At 31.8% G+C, this 17526-nt stretch overlaps 1 protein-coding gene across 3 annotated transcripts in view; it reads right to left on the bottom strand.

Moving 5' to 3' along the window:
• LOC127737741 (FERM, ARHGEF and pleckstrin domain-containing protein 2-like) overlaps nucleotides 1-17526 on the bottom strand; it is a 136378-nt gene that overhangs the window by 46971 nt on the left and 71881 nt on the right. The window lies entirely within an intron of this gene.

Genomic DNA, 17526 nt, shown 5'->3' with positions numbered 1-17526 from the left:
TAATACATTGTTGTCACTGCTGACACACCAATTAACCCTGCTGCAGGAAGCAGCATGCCTAACTAATACATTGTTAATGTGCCGCTGACACGACTGCAAATAGCACCCTAAGTCTTGCCTTCATAACTTTGTTGAGAGAGATAAAAACCTTCTGTGACTTGATATGTACAATGCATTTAGAGACATACCATACTTTGTGTATAACAAATAGAATAGGTATTATATTGTCACATTACAAATAATATCTTGACATGGTCTATTTCTTAATATTTCATCAAACAAAAAAGACCAGTGCGCACATGCTGAAATGTCTCGTCTACTTTACTGACCATTGATTTTATGTTTAAAGTCTTAAAGATAAATGTTTTACTACATGTATCTCATAAACTTAACATTTTGAAAGATCCATGACAATGAGGTCAAGGTCAGATAAATATTCCATACACCAATTTTGACCTATTGCTTATGGTAATTGAAATAAAATGCTCCGCAGGGCGCAGCTTGATACGACCGCAGAGGTCGAACCCTGAACAGTTGGGGCAAGTATGGACACAACATTCAAGCTTGATACAGCTCTGAATTTGGATTGTGATTAAATATTTGACACAGCATAGGTTTCTGACACAGAATGAATGTGGTCTAAGAACTTAAAAATTTTAAATTGGACATTCACCTATTATGGTCCAATATCCAAAATCTAAATACATGGTTAGATTCAGCATATCAAAGAACCCCAAGAATTCAATTTTTGATGAAATCAAACAAAGTTTAATTTTGGACCCTTTTGACCTCAATGTGGACAAAGTTGATAACGGGGCCCAAAAATCTAAATACATGGTTAGATTCAGCATATCAAAGAACCCCATATATTCAATTTTTGTTGAAATCAAACAAAGTTTAATTTTGGACCCCGATTTGGACCAACTTGAAAACTGGGCCAATAATCAAAAATCTAAATACATGTTTAGATTCAGCATATCAAAGAACACTAAAAATTCAATTTTTGTTAAAATCAAACTAAGTTTAATTTTGGACCCCGATGGACCTTAATGTAGACCAATTTGAAAACGGAACCAAAAATTAAGAATCTAAATACACGGTTAGATTCGGCATATCAAAGAACCCCAAGAATTCAACTTTGATGAAATCAAACAAAGTTAAATTTTGGACCCTTTGGACCTCAATGTGGACCAATTTAAAAACAGGGCCCAAAATCCAAAAACTTAATACACGGTTATATTCAGCATATTAAAGAACCCCAAGAATTCAAGAATAAAACCCCATTGAAATTGATCAAGAAATAAGCAATTTATAAGAAGTATCTTCTTTTGCACAATACTGTGCAATTGAATATTTCTTGCTATTGCGCAATACTGTGCAATTGAAGATTTCTTGCTATTGCGCAATACTGTGCAATTGAAGATTTCTTGCTATTGTGCAATACTGTGCAATTGAAAATTTCTTGCTATTGCACAATACTTATTATATAAAAATTTACACATCCTGTTTGGTGTGTATCTCCTACCATATCATTATTATTTGCTTTTAAATATAAATCAGAAATAACCAACTTAAAATGGAAAATTTTAAAAGAAAAAAAAAAGGAAAAAAAAAAGAAAAAAAAAAAAAATCCCCCCCCCCCCCAAATTTTTTTAACCCCCTTATGATTCATCACCCCCAAACTCAATCCCAGCCTTCCCTTTGTGGTATGGTACCTTGCAGTACAATTTCAGAGAGATCCATACACTTGAACACAAGTTATTGTCTTGAAACTAGAAAAATGCTTATTTTTGGCCCCTTTTTGGCCCCCAATTCCTAAACGTTTCAGGCAATTACCCCCGAACTCAATTCCAGCTTTCCCTTTGTGATATGAAACCTTGTAGTACAATTTCAGAAATATCCAAACACTAACACACAAGTTATTGTCATGAAACTAGAAAAATGCTTGTTTTTTGCCCCTTTTTTGGCCCCTAATTCCAAAAATTTTGAGGCAATTACCCCCAAAATCAATTACAGCCTTCCCTTTGTGATATGGAACCTTGTGGTACAATGTCAGAGAGATCCATACACTTACACACAAGTTATTGTCTGAAAGTTACAAAAATGCTTATTTTTGGCCCCTTTTTGGCCCCTAATTCCTTAACTGTTGGTACCATAACCCCCAAAATCAATCCCAACCTTCCTTTCGTAGTATTGAACCTTATGGTAAAATTTCATGGAGATCCATTCACTTAAACTAAAGTTAGAGTGCGAAAACCAATGTGTCTTCGGACGAAGCCGGACGACGCCAGACGACGCCAACGCCAACGTCATACCAATATACGACCAAAAATTTTTTAATTTTTGCGGTCGTATAAAAAGACCAATACACTAAAAAACAACATTGACAAATGGACCATGAAAATGAGGTCAAGGTCAGGTAAATCCTGTCAGACACACATGTTCACCATACAATCATTCCACACCAAATAAAGATGACCTATTGCTCATAGTACATGTACTTGAAAAACAGACCAAAACACAAAAACTTAACATTGACCAATGAACCATGAAAATTAGTTCAAGGTCAGATGAAACCTGCCAGACTGACACTTACACCTTACAATCATTCCATAAATCATATATATTTGACCTATTGCTCATAGTACTTGAAAACCAACCAAAACACAAAAACTTAACATTGACCAATGGACAATGAAAATGAGGTCATTGTCAGATGAAATCTGCCAGACTGACATGTACCCCTTACAATCATTCCATACACCAAATAAAGTTGATCTACTACTTATAGTATCTGAGAAACAGACCTAATCGAATAACTTTAACCTTGATCACTTGATCCTTGAAATGAGGTCGTGGTCAGGTGAATTTTGTCTGACAGACATGTTGATATTGTAAGGAACCCTTATACCAAAAACATTTATCCTTTTACTCATAATAAGTGAGAAATTCACATGGCAATAAAAAAAATTAATTTCAAGCAGTCGCTGAACCACTAAAAAGGGGTAAAAAACAATGGACACATGATGGACATAGACTTTGTAACTTAAGGTATCTGCAGACAAGGTATGAAGCATTCAGGTCTTCTACATTCTGGAATATAAAGCTTTATACAAATAGTTTACACCACAGCCACTGGATAGTAATCCCTATGTCTCACATACTGCTCTTCGCAGGCGAGATATAAACTGCTGTTCAAGGACAGTCATTTCAATAATTTACTACACGCAATGAAATAGTATATTTATAGAATGTACTTTTTTGTCAATAAAATAGCACGATATTCATAACTCTAACTAAAAAACTAATGTTAAAAATATGCAAGAAATAATAATCAATATACTGCATGTTATTAGATAAGAGCACACTTTGTATAAACAATTACATGATAATTTTTCTATCTTATAATCTTAAGCTGATGATCATGATAAGATAACAATAGGTACCATAACTATCTGTCTATCAAATTAGATTACAATCAACATTCTTAATTATCTCTAAATTTTTTCAACCAGTGGGTGGGAAGATCAAATAATCTGTTATATTGATAATATTCATGTGTGAAATAAATGTAATAATTAAAGCCACCTCCCTATTGCTACTTTAGCATTAAAAGTGGGGCTCTTAACTGGTGCAAATACTTCAGATGATATATATATATAAATATATTTATTTATAATATTTTTTTTAATCTTCACTCTGACAAAATTTGGAGATTTTTTCCAAAATTGGCTGAGCTCTAATCTATTTGTTTATAACTAGAAGAAACTACATTTAGGTACATACATTATAGCTTGTTTACCTAACTAAAGCTCAGCTTCTTGAAACAAACAATGTTCATTAAAGGTATAAGTTACCCTAGTCTATAGTTATACTGACTTGGAACCAGTGCAAGAAACTTATTAACCCAATAAAGAGCCAAAAGATAAGGAAATTAAACTTAAACTGAAAGCAAAAATCAGGACCTTTAAAAAATCAAGCAATGAAAAAGCAGAAATGTCAATTCATATCAAATGTTTGACAATAAATAGTCCTCTCCTTTGGGAAGTTACATTGGAAATGAATGGTTTTATTAGATTAAGTCGCTGAAATAACAATTAAGACCTTTCCTTACAGCATTTGAAATAATCAATGACACAAGAGAATCTGATTGTAGAAGTTTCTAAAACGTCAATTACAAGAGACAACTACCAGCTTTATCTTCGTTTTCTCTATATATGGTTGCAGTCGTTGTCAAAGCACAATTTTTTCTTAAATTAATCAATATACCTTAATCAACCTTATGGACCCTCTCAAGAAATTGTAAAACAAGATTTATTGATATTAGCATAGGACATAATCCTTGAGATGTTAAAATCTGTCTTAGCTATTATTGGACCATGCAAACAAAACACAATAATGAACTTCTACTGTATTATTAACAAGTCATCCAATCAAAATCATTTCAGTCAAAAAAAAAAAAAAATCCCATGACTTCTTAACCAATCAAATTACTCCTAATGCATTCTGGGAAATCCTAAAAAATGCTGAAAATTCATCCCTCCTATTTATAAATTAAAAGTATGTAATATATATTTATTATGTATGTATAGATTTGCGATTGGTTTTTCAGTGTATCGAACTTGTCTCAGAGAGCCATTTATAAGTTTTTGATTTGTTCTGATTAGTTGTCAATATTTTTCAACAAACTCATTTTTCTCTAATGTATGTTATTTATTTTCTTAACTGCTTCTGATTCATAAGAAATCATAAGAAAACAAACTGTAGAGAAAGAGATAAAATTTCAAAGTAAAGCTAAATAATCATCAGATTGATTGATAAATCTTAAATCAGCTGAGACAGAAAGAAAACAAAAACACTATATGATAGGAATGCTTCCAAGAAATTTAACCCACTAATTTAAAGGTATTACTACAAATAAGACACAGAAAATAGACATTTCCACAATAAAAACCTTCTGTTCAAAAGAGAAAAATCAATACTGATGACTCCTGGTTTCCTGAATTCCATTAAAACTGCAGTCATTATCCTACCAAATGGCATGGAAATTATAACCAACAAAAACTGGGAATACTTAACAACCTGCACAAAACTTTTCTTTTAAATAATAAATGAAACTAATTCTCAGTTGACTGGTATTTTTCATTAATCAGTAAGCCTGGAGATAATTGGTAAAGTGGTATTTAAAATTACCCTTTTATCCAATATACCATGAAGACCTCAAGCTTTCAGACTCTGATTAGCACATTGTTAACAGCATATTTTGCCATTAGTACAATGTGAAGCTATAGGAATTATAAAAACTTATCTCTACCATTCTTTTGATGGATTGACATAAAGCTGAATCCAACTATCTAGAGTGTTGCTTAATTTGAAAATAAAAGTCAGTTTGATATGAGAGGACATTGATTGTCGAAATTCGCATATGGTGCAGAAAAATTGGTACAGTTTATGTTATTATTACTGTTTATTTCGCTCTATATTTTTGGATAGTCCTTAATTTTTCCTACATCTGGAGTTTGATTTTTTAATTAAATTTTTTCATAAGCCATCATTCAAATAAACTTGATTATAACTATCATAATAAAATTGAGAATGGAAATAATCAACATTAAAAGTAAAGTGAATTTCTAAATATTGCCGTCATCTGAATGACATTCCATTACATTTTGTAGGAAAAATAGTGAGATTAATATTCCAATGTAAAATTTACTAGCACTTCATCTTTATATTGAAACTATGCATAAAGCTGTGTTACCAGAGATCCATTTTCAGTGAACCTTTGTGGATATATGAAGATAAAAGTGACACTTATTTCTGCTTGTAAAAAACAAAGCCAATCTCAGTTGTTCTTTACTTTTGATTGGCTTTAAACTGACAAAATCCTCCTTAAAAGTGATCCATGCTGAAGACAGAGTTTCCATATGCACTTTATATAAAAAATTTATACTTTGAATGGGAAGAAACCAAAGCAATGCATACTCAATAATAATAAGATTGAAAAAACATTAATCAGAATCCTTACAAATATTTATTATCCCCAAGACATATAAACAAACTAATTTTCTTTATATTACAATTCATTATAGCATACAAAATTTATCAAATTCACACATTTGTTATGAATCATTTCAAACATTTTACATTGAACCAAAATATAAATTAATCTAAAAAGGTTTCACTCCAAGCTACATACACTTTAACTCAATTACTATAGCATAACATCCACCCACATAGAAAAATGACAGTTCTTGTTTATATATATATATATAACACAGTAAAATAATAACATCAATTTCTTCCGATCGGTAACATCGGTGAACATTGTTTAATCTAATGTAAAGTTATTGCTTACTATTCCTAGCCTATTGAATGGTTTTGATGGTATGGCAAATAAGGATAGTAATCCAGTACTAATGTCCATGATAAGTAATTAAAGCTTGCTTGTACCAATATGAAGGAGAATCCTAAGGGATCAAAGAAAAACCAAACAATAACACATCTTCATTTTTTAATTAGTTTTCCTAGGAAATACTGAGTAAAGTCCTAAGTTTTACTATTAATTCCTATGAATACAATGATATGAGGGGTAAATGTTAATGAAATAGTTCCACATGAACACAAAAGACCTGCACAGTTGACAAGTGTCTATACAATAGGTCAAACTCTTAACCATCCAGACAAATTCCTTTATAACAAAAATATTAAAATAAAACTAAAGGCAACCACCAACTCAGTTTGACTTGAGACAGACACAATTACTTGACATGGATAATACTGTTAGTTCAGAAATTTTAGCAAGCAATCATTTTTGCAATTGTTGAAGAGCCAACCCAAATGCCAGATTGATTATTGCGATTTCAGGAAATATTATATATACGGATAATGCCATCAAAGTTTGAGATGTGAGTTTTTTTTTTTGCAAAAATTATCCCCATGCCATTTTTGCAATAAGAAAAACATCACAAAAATTTCTGAATTTGCAGTACTATTTTTTAGCAATCAACCCTCTCACCCCCTCCTTTTTTATTTTATCTGCATCAGCAGAATAACAATGAGCACAAAGAGGAAGATGAAAAAATTTCGTCAATGCGTTTTCATGTTAATGAACGTACACTGTTTGGCAGCCACCCGCCCACTCGCCGTACATCCCCAAATCAATAACCGATTTTTCCTTCGAAAAATCCGGTTAATAAAATGAAAATGTATGCATGATGACTTAAGATAGTTAACTTTCTTTTCATAAATATGTGACATAGGAATATCATATAGTAGAAAACTTCTATGTAAAAACTGGCCATTGTAATGATTGTTTCTCTTTTTTGTTTTAAATTCTAATAATTGACTCTTCACTGAGAGTATAATGCTGGGTAATTTACAGTTTATGCAATATAAGCTTTAAATTCAAAACTCATTGAGAAATCCATCAAAAGATCTTAATTCAGAGACATATAATACAAGAGAATAAAATCAAGGGCAATAGATGAATTTGATATTGGTATAAGATTTGACACACTAAAATGTTTCACCTAATGCATCATTTTAATTGTTTGAAAGGTCAATGAATTTGGAAACTGAGATCAGGTGAAATGAAACCTGTCAGATGCATATGCATATGTACATGTACGTTGTAATGAATTTATATACAAAATACTTATGTATGATCTATCATGTGTTATTCACTCAAATCTGTGCAGTGAGGTGAGAGTTTGTTCTCTTGCGTTGTAGGCCTCAATGTGACTTTGAGATGAAGAGCAGCTATGAAACTGTTAATCTTTTGCTATGGGTTTTGTGAAATGTGTGAAGGGTAAGGTAAATGACAAGAGGTGATCTGCTTCCTGACAATGCAGAATACAATTCCGTTTGATCACTCTGTGTAGCAGTAATAAAATTCAAAATTTCATGCTTTTTCACATAAGTTCAAATTGAATTTACAGAAAATAACATACATTAATATAAAAAAAATAATTTCTAAATCTTATAACTTCCCAAGGTAAATTTTCCTCCATCAACTGATTTCATGTCTTGTGAAAAAAATTTTAAATACTGTGGAAACACTACAATACAAATTAAATTCAAACGCTGACATATACAGTGGTGCAATTTTGATATTTTAAATAAAAAAATACATGTTATGTGCATATATACTACATACATAAGAAGAATCAACTAATTGGTTTACATGTTTCAATTCTTAAGACCTGACATGTCTAAAATTCCCTAAACATATTTGCTGGAAGATATTAAATCTATTTGTAGATATTTTAGAGAAAAAAACATTCAAACTTTCTGAAATGATATCCTAAAACATATGTTTAGAATACTTGCATATAAGACATTGCATACAGCTACACCTAGTAATTACTTCTTATTCTTACACAACTCAACCTTTGTGACCTGTAACTGTCTATCAACCAAATAAAAATTGTTTAAACAACATATTTTTCATTTAAAAATCAAATAAATGGTGATTCATTAGTATCAATTTTCAATCAATTTTTAATTTATTCTTCTAATCCTTGGAGAGAAGTTACATCAAAACAATTTCATCAGAAACTCTATTATAGAAATGATGATCAAAGAAATAAACACAGCATGCCACACAAATAGAACAAAGGTAGAAACAATGACTCATGGGAAATCTGTATCAACAAAGGAAGACTTCACATGTAAATTAACTGGTATTATCTGGGAAAACATAAGATTTACACACATTTTCGAGCAATTCTGAAAAAATGATTTTTCTTCAAATTTAGCATGACTATGAAATTTTATTTAATTTTTTCCTCTACATTTTATTTTATTTTTTGTTTTTTTTTATAGTTCACAGCAAATCTATTATTCATATTGATTTTTTAAAATCTTTTCTATGCAATTCAATTCAAGGGTGGGTACATAGATAAATAGATGGAGAATGTGTCCATGGGATACAGATGATGCCCCCGCTTGCATATAACGTTATAAAGGGACATAACTAGAGAACTGTAAAAGCGACATCACCCAAATTTGAACTTGATCTGTGTTTTATGGTAATAAGCATTGTGTAGAAGTTTCATTACATTTGGTTGAGGCAAACTAAAGTAAGGGAACGGAAACTAATTATGGGACGTACAGACTTACGTATGGACGGATGTACAGACGGACAAGGGTAACACTTAATGCCCACTCCATCGCAGCAGGGGAATAATAAAATATATTTTAGGAAACAGTTACATTGGTTTCCAAATCCTTGGAGGAACATCCCATATACAAAGGAGTAATCATGCTGTCATTTCACCAACATTTGATTAGCAAAAGTTCAAGAAAGGATTCCTAACTAAATGTATTGGGACAACACAAATGCCCATTGCCTATCACTAAATTTTTATAGAAATGTAATGTTTAGCATTTTTAAACAAAAAGATGTAATATTGGCTATAATGACTTTTGTTACATAAATTGCAATAGTAGTGAAATTCAAACTAGCACTGCCCTTTATTGTATATAGATATATTACTGAATTATATGATTTTAGATTATAATAAACTAACATTATATGTATGTTTATGTAATATAATTTGTCAGCCTGTTACAGATGAAAAACCACAAAGTAAAATTCATGTAAGTTGTAGTCAGGGACTAATACATACATATATAATATTTATTGGTCCCAGTTGTAGTTTACACTAATAAGACTAATTCACAGACACCTGTAAGTTGATGAAAGTATTGTAAAGTTTGACTTCTTCTAATATTAAAACTAGACATCAGAATAAATAAACAAAAACATTAAAGACAGAACACAGATAATATAAAACATATTTATTAAAACAATAACATAACTGAAATCTAACAAAAGAAAGGTAAACAAAATCAAAATAAAGGTAAACAAAATCAAAATAAAGGTAAACAAAATCAAAGTAAAGGTAAACAAAATCAAAATAAAGGTAAACAAAATCAAAACAAGGGTAAACAAAATCAATATAAAGGTAAACAAAATCAAAACAAGGGTAAACAATATAAAAGTAAACATAAAATCAAAATAAACTGTAAACAAATAACAAACAGTAAATAAAATTTTTTTTTAATCTATTAATAAAAGTAAGCACAACAGAAATATTAGGAAATAATTACACAAATGTAAACAACATAGGTTGAGTACTTATCATTAAAAATTATGTTAATAATCACGGCACATAAACACAATTTTTTATACTGATAAAAACAACTGAGCAATCCTAAAGTAAATGTAAATATACAACATGACAAATATTTTTTTAATTTTGCATGAATTGCCTTCCTTTCAACGACTGACATTTGACTGACATTTCGTATTGAAAAAAGGAGAAGTAATAATTTGGGATGTATTTGGTTCTGTAAATTATCAAAATATGCAAAGAGTTTACTTTAATATTTAAAATAAAAAGTTTTGAAATTGCAGGTATCATAAAAAGTGAACATTGACCAATGAACCATTTAAATTAGGTTAAGATAGAGAGACTTTTGTGAGGCGGTCATGAGTCATGTATATGAGAATTATATACACCAAACATAGGTGTTGTAACACTTGAAATAACTAAGTTGGAAAACTCAAGATTTTAATCAAAAACTTGGTCAAAGAAAAAGAGGGAGTTCAATGTTTACAAAGAGAACATAGCTCAATAAACTTCTCACAGAATGGCTGCATAGCACTTTCACTGTGAATTCTGTGCATTAGCATTTTGAGAAGGTGAATTAGAAGTACTACACAAGGGAGAAGAAGGGCACAAGAATCAGGTTGCTAAAAAGACAAAGAATTACCTTCATCACTCTTCTTCAAGTGAGCACCCTGTCTAATTCAGGAATTATTTCAGAATGGACAAAGCGACATTCAATGTGCTTCCAGGTAAGATTGAACTACTGATCAAAATAAACATAATAAAATTGCTATACTGGAGCTTTATGTCCTCTACACTGTATAAATGAGGATTTAAATTTGGTGTCATAATCTGTCATTGTGGTACGATAGTCAAAATATGGTATATGTCCCATAACTCCAATAAAAATGGTCAAATCAAAATGACGGTACAATATGGTCACTTTCACATGTACACATGATGGTAAACAATCCTACCAAGTATAATAGCCATCTGCCAAATAGGCTCAGAGGAGTTGTGTTCATTAGGCGTTATTTTCACAATACGTCCAAAAAATAGTCAAAGTCCCATAACTCCCACAAAATATGGATTTCCTTATGAAATATTGTGCCACATGCATTTTTATAAAAATTATGGTTATTCATTTTACAGATGGCAGATGAGTATATGAATGTTTCCTGTTCTTGGTGAGACAAATAATGATATTTGTGATTGTTTTCTCTATTTCACTAGAAAGTCAATATGACACTAATTTTTCACATAAGATATTTGCCCACTATTTATTTCGATAAATTTTAAAGGGAGGAGATACATGTATAAGCAAACTTGGAACATCATTTTCAGTACGGTGAAAGGTTATGTTTTTTACAATAACTCATGGCTAAAAAAACGGGTACAGTAGGTAATTCATGCACAAGGGAAGTAACTCACAGAACTATAAAAGTTCAACTAATTATCATTTATGAGTTTGGCCTTAAAATGATGTATATTACACTTGCTACTGTCTATGATTAACTGTTTACACATTCCTGATATTCCAATATTTAAAAATTTTAATACTGTAAGTCAACACTCATAAAGGAACTGAAGCTTTTTCAAAAATATTTAAAATATGATGATTCTTCTGATAAATTCAAAAGGAAGTAAATCAATGAGAAATTTCTTTTAACATTGACAGACCACTTCTCCATTAGTTAAAAATCAATATCAAGTTAAGACATTTTATAGTGGGATGTTACACAATCAATTCTTGTATTCAAAATAAGGAGTGATTTCTTTTCTTTGTATTTGACAGGCATCAGATTATATTGACAGGTTCAAGTTATTTCCCAAATGTCTGGAATAATAAAGTCTAGGAAGTAACAGAACCGTTTTTATTGTCTCTTTCTTCTCACCACAAAACACCTTTACAATTGACTTATTATACTAATACTAAAATTCAGAATTAGGTCTAGTTACACATGTATGACTGTAAAACAGGTACATGGTATCCATTTATACATGTATTAAAGACAACCCATCCATTTAAATATCCATCCTGGATCCTTCCTCACAAAAACAAGATGCACAACTAAAGTTAAAGTGGAAAACTGATTTTTAGATATATCACTTAAAAGGGGAATCAAGACTGGTAGTTCAATCTGGTAAGATATAGAAACAAATTACTTCACAACTAAAGTCTGGTTGAAACCAATCAATGGTTTTGGAGATAGCTTTGTTAGAGGTTAAAGAATAAAAAACAGTGCACATTTGTAAAGTTAACTCAAGAGAAATCCTAAAGGACAAGTTCATTTGTAAAGTTAACTCAAGAGAAATCCTAAAGGACAAGTTCATTTGATTTAGAAAATCTGCAGAAAACACAACATTGAAAGATGAATGATAATGGAAAATTTGAGTTTATTACTAAAAAAGTTATTAAAACTATTTTAAGTTCTGCAAGTCTACTAAGTGATACTGTCTTTTGAGTCATAAATCCTATCTCTACTACCAAATCTGATTGAGATTTGCCAAAGATGGGTTCTTATTTAAAGAACACTAGAACACACCCGCAAAATCGCGGGCATTTAGCGTGTGGTTTAAAGTATGTAAACTGTAGTAGGATGAATTTTTGTAAAAGATTTTATGACTGGAGAATTTCAGGAAAGGTATCAGAAGTCATAGGTACTGCGACAGGACAATATTTTCTAGCCCGCTCCCTTTTTTCTAAAGTCCGTTATTTTTTTCTTTTCTGTTAATTTCAATTATTTTCGCGTTTTCTGTATACTATGAACATACATAATTGTTTATCATAAATAAAGTGTATTTGCTATTTACTATCAATTCCAACTTTATCATCCACGGCGGTCACTGATATATTATATAGAGAGTCTCTATATTTTATAGTAGTATGATCATAGTATACATGCAGATTTAAACGCGAAAATAATTGTCTTGACCCCGAGTACTTATGAAAATTATGTGTAATTTTAAAACAGTCCTAAACAGAAGTCTTGTCTATGACTAAAACAATATCTGGACACCTTTATTTTCGTTTTTCTCCCAAAATAACCCAAACTGAATAATCATTAGAATAGATGACAGATGCGACTATGCATGGTACCTTTAGGACACAGAGGCATGATGATTAATTTATTGTGGAAGGAAGAGAAGCGACACACAAAATGAGGTCTTCTCATTTAATAGTATAGATAAACAATAATGAAAACTTTCAGAATCTTTGCTAAACAGTGTGTCCCCCCAAAAAAGAAAAGCAGGACTGAATCAGAGAAAAACTAGAAAACTGACATGTCAGAAACAGCCTAGCTTGCATGTTTTGGCAAGGGCTATGATAAAAAAAGTTTGCATTTCATTTCAAGGTGGGATGAGCCATCAAAGTTTTATCATTTGGTTTATATTTTTACAGACTTATTTTTATATTTGTTAATAATATAGTATTAGACATTTTAAGATAATTGTTTACAAAAGAAATAAAATGCTCCACTAGGTGCAGCTTGATACGACCCCAGAGGTCGAACCCTGAACAGTTGGGGCAAGTATGGACACAACATTCAAGCTTGATACAGCACTGAATTTGGATTGTGATTAAATATTTGACACAGCATAGGTTTCTGACACAGAATGAATGTGGTCTAAGAACTTTAAAAATTTTAATTCACCTATTCAAACCATATCATTATTATTTGCTTTTATATATAAATCAGAAAAAACCAATTTAAAATGGAAAATTTTAAAGAAAAAAAAGGAAAAAAAAATCCCCCACCCCAATTTTTTTGAACCCCCTTATGATTCATCACCCCCAAACTCAATCCCAACCTTCCCTTTGTGGTATGGTACCTTGCAGTACAATTTCAGAGAGATCCATACACTTGAACACAAGTTATTGTCTGGAAAATAGAAAAATGTTTGTTTTTTACCCCTTTTTGGCCCCAAATTCATAAACGTTTAGGACAATTACCCCCAAACTCAAACCCAGCTTTCCCTTTGTGATATGGAACCTTGTAGTACAATTTTATAAAGATCCATACACTTACACACAAGTTATTGTCCTGAAACTAGAGAAATGCTTGTTTTTTTGCCCCTTTTTGGCCCCTAATTCCTAAAATTTTGAGGCAATTACCCCCAAAATCAATCCCAGCCTTCCCTTTGTGGTATGGTACCTTGCAGTACAATTTCATAAAGATCCATACACTTGCACACAAGTTATTGTCATGAAACTAGAAAAATGCTTGTTTTTTGCCCCTTTTTTAGCCCCTAATTCCTAAAATTTGGAGGCAATTACCCCAAAAATCAACCCCAGCATTCCCTTTGTGATATGGAACCTTGTGGTACAATGTCAGAGAGATCCATACACTCACACACAAGTTATGTCTGGAAGTTACAAAAATGCTTATTTTTGGCCCCTAATTCCTTAACTGTTGGTACAATAACCCCCAAAATCAATCCCAACCTTCCTTTTGTGGTATTGAACCTAATGGTAAAATTTGATAGAGATCCATTCACTTTAACTAAAGTCAGAGTGCTAAAACCGATGTGTCTTCGGACATCGACGACGCCAATGTCATACCAATATACAACCGCAAAATTTTTTTTTGCGGTCGTATAAAAAGGGGGACTTTATTGAAAACTATTCATCTCCATCACAGAATGAGATATGCTTTCAAATCTTTAAAATCATAAAACTTACAAAAAATAAACACAATCAAATCTTAACTAAATTTGCAACTTGGAAAACACTTATGTTCAAAAATTCATATAACATCCAAAAAAGGACACTCACAGATATACACAAAAATTCTATTGTTTTTGTCCTGCAAAACTGGCAAAAATGGAGGAAAATTCTTATTAGAGTTACATCCCTTTATCTACATACAATGACTATTAACAGACAGAATGGGAAGACATTTCGTTGTATTTACTATCTATATTATTTTCATCAGGACTAGAAGGATTACTAATAGTTAGCATAGGTATAACAAGTTTGCTTCTGCTTTTTTTCTTAGTTTTTTTCTTCCTTCCCTCTTCTGATGAGCTACTGCTACTTATTTCAATTTCTGCTATGTCTAAATTTTCTAATTCCTCTAGAGGATCTGCACTACATCTTTTATTCCTATTTATAATCTCATGTTCACTGTCAGATGAACTTTCATCAATTTCTATTTTTATTTGACATCCATTTTTAGTTATACTTATATCATAAGTATCATTGTTTGCTTGATCTAGATTATCTAAAGCTTCTAAGGGAGATGACTCCCTTAAGACTACTTTTCCATTTGAACATTCCATTTCGGCACCAACACTGGAATCAGCGGTTGTTTCCTTTCCTGAATCAGCTAAGCTTTTAGCAAATTTCAAGAATTCATCATGTCTATCATCATCACTACTCTCAATCTCCAGATCAGTTTCTCCATTGGAAGATTCAGTAGTATCAGATTCTATCATTTCACTATTGTCTTGTGACATATACCCTAAGAAAGGATGAGGCTTCCTTGAATCTTCATCTAAATTAAAATCATCAGATGGGGCAAGTGATAAATAAGGAGGGTCATGTACACTTTCAAAACTATATTTATATCCTCTTTCACGAGGAAAACTCACTTTTCTACGAGTACGAATATTTGGCATGTCCTTTGAGCTTTGACGATGATTTAATTTTGGTTTACGAGCAGTTGGCTGAAAAACATTCTCCTCCGGTATTTTACACGTCCTACTAAGAGTGTCAGTTGCTGATGACAAAAGAGACACTGTATCATCTCCCTTGTCAGATTCAACGAAACTAATAGGACGTGATCCGGGAGTGCTTGGTGTTGATAAGTCTGCTGGTTTAAAGGTCGTAAATGTGATCCCTCCGCTACTTCTATTACTTTTACTTAAATACTTACCTTCGCTTAACAAATATACAGCTGCCGGAGATGGAAAGTCTAAACTACCATTATCACTTGCAATATGCTGACTATCTACAAAATCAACAGTCTCATCATTTCTACTTTGATCAATGATTGTTTTAGCCTTCTCACTTTTTTGTTCAATATTTTGCTTATCTCCATTTATATTTTCAGTCTGAGACATAAAACTTTCCTGTTCCTTTTTTGTTTTAATCACGGACTGTTTTTGCAATTTGCTATGTTTGCTACTATCTTTTGTCACAGATTTTGACCTTTCATTTTTAAAATCTTTTCCATTCTTGGATTTTTTATTGGCGTTTTGTTCAATTTCAGTATTCTCAGTACTTTTATCAGTGCTTGAACTCTGATCTAAAATACTGCTTTCTTCTTCTTCATTGGTACCCATTTCTTTCAAATCCTCATTATTAATTTTAAATTCTTTACTTTGGTAAGATGTTAGATGAGATATAGCATGGTCTGTTTTCAAATCAGTACTAAGGATTGTATCACACTTTTCATGTTGGTCTTTAATGTGTTTGACAATGTCAGTCTCAAACACAGGACTAGTAGTGTCATCAATACTCGAAAAAGTGTCTCTTGGCGGAAGAGTGAAATAATTTCGTCTTTTAGCACCTGATGGCGACATGTCTAGAGAAGTCTGAGAATGTCCTCCAGGAGTTCTCTTCCCTGATGGGGAACGACTTTTTAAAATACTAAATCCTTTTTCTGATGGCGAACGACTATGGGGAGATCTCTTTGTTCCACAAGAAAATGATCTTTGATGCTGTTGTGGAGAAGGAGATCCATCTTCAGAACCTGCATACACTTTGACCTGTTCAACCTGTATATTGGTGGGACGCTTCTTTTTCAAACTTCGACTCCTTCGCAGAGAATTGAATTGAACATTAGGCTCGACTGGACTTATAATATCATTTTCTTCATCTAGCTCTTCAGAAAAATGCCTTCGATGAAGAATATAAGTGTCAATTAAATCTTCACTATTAGCAAGAGATGAAAAACTAAAACTGTCACAGTCGATACTAGTTTGTGCTGAGAGATCAATATCTGTACTGTGAAAATCAATAGAGTCTTGAGACATTGGTGATGCTAGATCAGGTTCTATATGTTTTACTGGTGAGTTTTGATGGGATGACACACCAACACTTACAGAAATACGAGATCCTGCAGGAAAATCTTCCTTCAAATCAATGATAAAAGTTTTTTCTTTGGCATCCCCTTCTGCAAGTCTTCTCTTTTCTTCTTGAACAGATGCAATCAAGTTTTCAATTTCTCGCTGAGTTTCAGCTTGTAGATCATGTTCTTGATCAGTAAATGTCTTAATATTGATGCTGCTTTGATTTTCTTCTTGTACCATTCTTCCATTACTTTCATTTGATGATTCTTCTTTCCCAAGTTCTGGTGAAAAAACGACCTTTTTAGAGTCCCTACCAAGTGAGGAGTAGAGTTTTTCTCTATAAGTATCTGGAACATTTTCTATATTATACAAATCAGAATTAAGCTTATCAATT

Source organism: Mytilus californianus, unplaced genomic scaffold (assembly GCF_021869535.1).
Source record: "Mytilus californianus isolate M0D057914Y unplaced genomic scaffold, xbMytCali1.0.p SCAF_4, whole genome shotgun sequence".
Taxonomy (NCBI): domain Eukaryota; kingdom Metazoa; phylum Mollusca; class Bivalvia; order Mytilida; family Mytilidae; genus Mytilus; species Mytilus californianus.
This window is presented reverse-complemented; position numbering and strand designations above follow the sequence as displayed.